This window comes from Apis dorsata, unplaced genomic scaffold (assembly GCF_000469605.1).
Source record: "Apis dorsata unplaced genomic scaffold, Apis dorsata 1.3 scaffold_132, whole genome shotgun sequence".
NCBI classification, from domain to species: domain Eukaryota; kingdom Metazoa; phylum Arthropoda; class Insecta; order Hymenoptera; family Apidae; genus Apis; species Apis dorsata.
The window spans coordinates 338,085-340,896 of NW_006263425.1; the positions used below are offsets into that span (position 1 = coordinate 338,085).

The following is a 2,812-nucleotide window of genomic DNA, read 5'->3' on the forward strand; positions in this document are numbered from 1 at the left end:
TACGGTGACGTTACGATTTTTCGTTTCCTTTCTTCAATTTTGTCTCTCCTTCTATTATATTCCTTTTTCTTCACCCCCCCAAGAAGGAGGCTTCCTTTCACTTTTCCTATCGTATAACTTTTTTTTCGTTTCTTCCTATTTCATCCTCCTCTCCTTATATTTTCATTATTTTATTTTACTTTGTTTTTTTTTATTCCATCATGGCGGAAATAAATATTTTTTTCCGCTCATCGAACGACTTTTAAATAATTTCCATCCGTTTGGTTTTATTCGATTTGCGTTGTCCTTTTTCCAATTTCCACTTTTAATCTCTTCCTCTCTTTTCTTCTTTTTCTTCTTCTTCTTCTTGTTCCTTTCGCAAAGTTCGATCGCGGGAAATCCATTCGTGTCTCTCGCCTCGTTGTCACACTGACTTTTTCCGCACGGTCGCGCGAATTTCGACGAAAGTTTGACGAGTTATTCGTTCCACGGACTAATCTGATTTTATCGTCGAATTAATTCTCTCGCCCGCCGTGATTTTCGTTACGCTCGTGACGACGATATCGTTCGCGAATATTCCCAATCGTTCCAGATTTTCATCGAATTCTTATTATTGGGGGAAACGAGTCAATTATCGGATTATGCAACGTGGATCGCGAAAATTACTTGAAAATCTAGCGAATTATCGTGTTGAAATATGTATATATAATACGTATTTTGCGAAATATTGCGAAATGAGATAAATTCGATGAATTTAAAAATATTTTTTTTATTAAAAATATAAATAGAAATCGTTTTATTATTAAAATTCTAGGAACAATTCGATACAAGTGAATAAATAACGTTTTTCAATTCGAAATACAAAAAATCGAAAATCTTCAACGAGATATAAATCAAACATAATCTATACCTAGATGACAGCTCATTCGTTCATAATTCACGACACTTACACAAACTCGTGAAAAATATCAAGATATATATTCCAGTCATAAATCCAAGGTTTAACGAGTCTCTGACATTATCGAGTTTAATTCCCGCGCAAATAAATCCGAAAATTTGTTCAATCCTGTAAAAAAAGGGAAAAAGCAAACGAAAATATCCAAACTTCGTTTCCACTATCTAACATACTGCCTATAAATCGAAGATTCGACGTTCGAAACGGAAATGTTCCGCGAATAATGAATCAAACTGTGTCCGCCATTTTGCCACGAAACGTTAAATCAATTTTATATTATCGATAAACAAATCCGCCCCAGTATTATCTCGTGTCCGTCCACGACACGAGAGATTTTCGATAAAAAAAAAAATCCCTAGCTATCTGCGTTATGAACGTTGTTTCCCTCCTGTTCGATTTTTTCTGCCCATATGTTGGTATCGTGTGAAAGAAAATTGTATCAAAATGTCGAAACAAACTTTTACATTCTGTCACTCTGAAAACGAGTATCGATTGCGGGGGGAAAAAGTATTTATATCATTTTATTTGTATGATATACGTATTCCCTTTCGCGTATTTTTATGTGTTAAAACATTCTTTGTCACAATTAAGATAGAGTAGAAAAAATGCGAGCAAATGTGTGTATTCGACGAGTAAAAAAACAAATATATTACTCTTTTATTATTATTTTAAAAAAAGTGTAAATTTTCTCAATGTTTTTATCATTCTGTTAGAACTGTTTCAGTTTTAAAAGAATCATATCGATATCTATAGCACCTTCGAAGTATCTAGAATAGTATCTAGGGAATAAATAATTCCTAGGAACTTTTATTGCTCTATTATTGACCTTTTAAAGGATCGCTTACGAAAAAACTAAAAGACCAAAGATTTATTAAAAGACTTGTTCATTTTTCTCTATATTTTATAATATTCTTACGAGACAATGATACAAAGAAAAGGATTAAATCCCATAAAAATCTTAAATCTTCTAAGAGGTTAAGTTTCAGAGGTTAAGCTAGATTAGAAGAAGAAAATTTTCTATTTGGATGTTTTAAAATATAAGTGGACCTTTTAGCTTTTACATTTTAATAAGTATTACTATTAACTTGGGTATAAATCCTCACCAAGTACCCAAATGATTTGCTTATAAGCTCACAAGCTTAGCGTGTCTGCACCCAAACTTGCAGCTATGCAGGAGAAGGGAAGAGGCTACAAGGATAAAATGTGCCGTGGCCTTTTAACCGGTTAATTTGGCTGGGATGCGGAAAATGCAGTCATAATTCTTTCAAGCATAAGAAAGTTTATTCTTAGATTCGCCAACATGGGTTAATGTCATCCATTGGAACAGGCTTTCAGTGATATATATATATTATAATAACACAACTAATAGCTTTTTTCAATTTTTTTTTGAGAATATTGAAATATCTTAAATAATATAATATGATAATTACATAATTAAATTATTAAAAGATATAAAAAACTTATAAAAGACTTATAAAAGATTCAAATCAACAAAAAAAAATCGAGCAAAAATCCACGTTATCCATATGAATAAATTCCAACTTACTCGTAATAAGTTTCATGTAACAAACCTTTTTCAAGGAAAAAATATCTTTCTAATTGTTAAAATATTCAAAACGCGTCCAACGTTCTCGTAATTATCGTGAAATTGAATAATCGACTTGAAATCATTGAAAAACATTCGTATAGCATAGAAACGCACACGGGGCCAAGCCGAATATCGATCTAATTCTCGAGAGAGGTGAAAATCGGGGCTGACACGTATCAATCACAAATCACCTGGTCAAAAAGTTGTGGCTGGGTCCATTTTCCGAGGATCGATCAAATCATTTCCGACGAGGAAATTTTTTTCGAAACTTTTTTTTTTTTTTTTTTTTT

General features: G+C 32.3%; 1 protein-coding gene across 4 annotated transcripts in view; it reads right to left on the reverse strand.

Annotated features, from left to right (window-relative positions):
- Positions 1-2,812, reverse strand: part of LOC102676038 (rRNA 2'-O-methyltransferase fibrillarin-like) — a 67,137-nt gene that overhangs the window by 39,777 nt on the left and 24,548 nt on the right. The gene's annotated exons all lie outside the window — the stretch shown is intronic.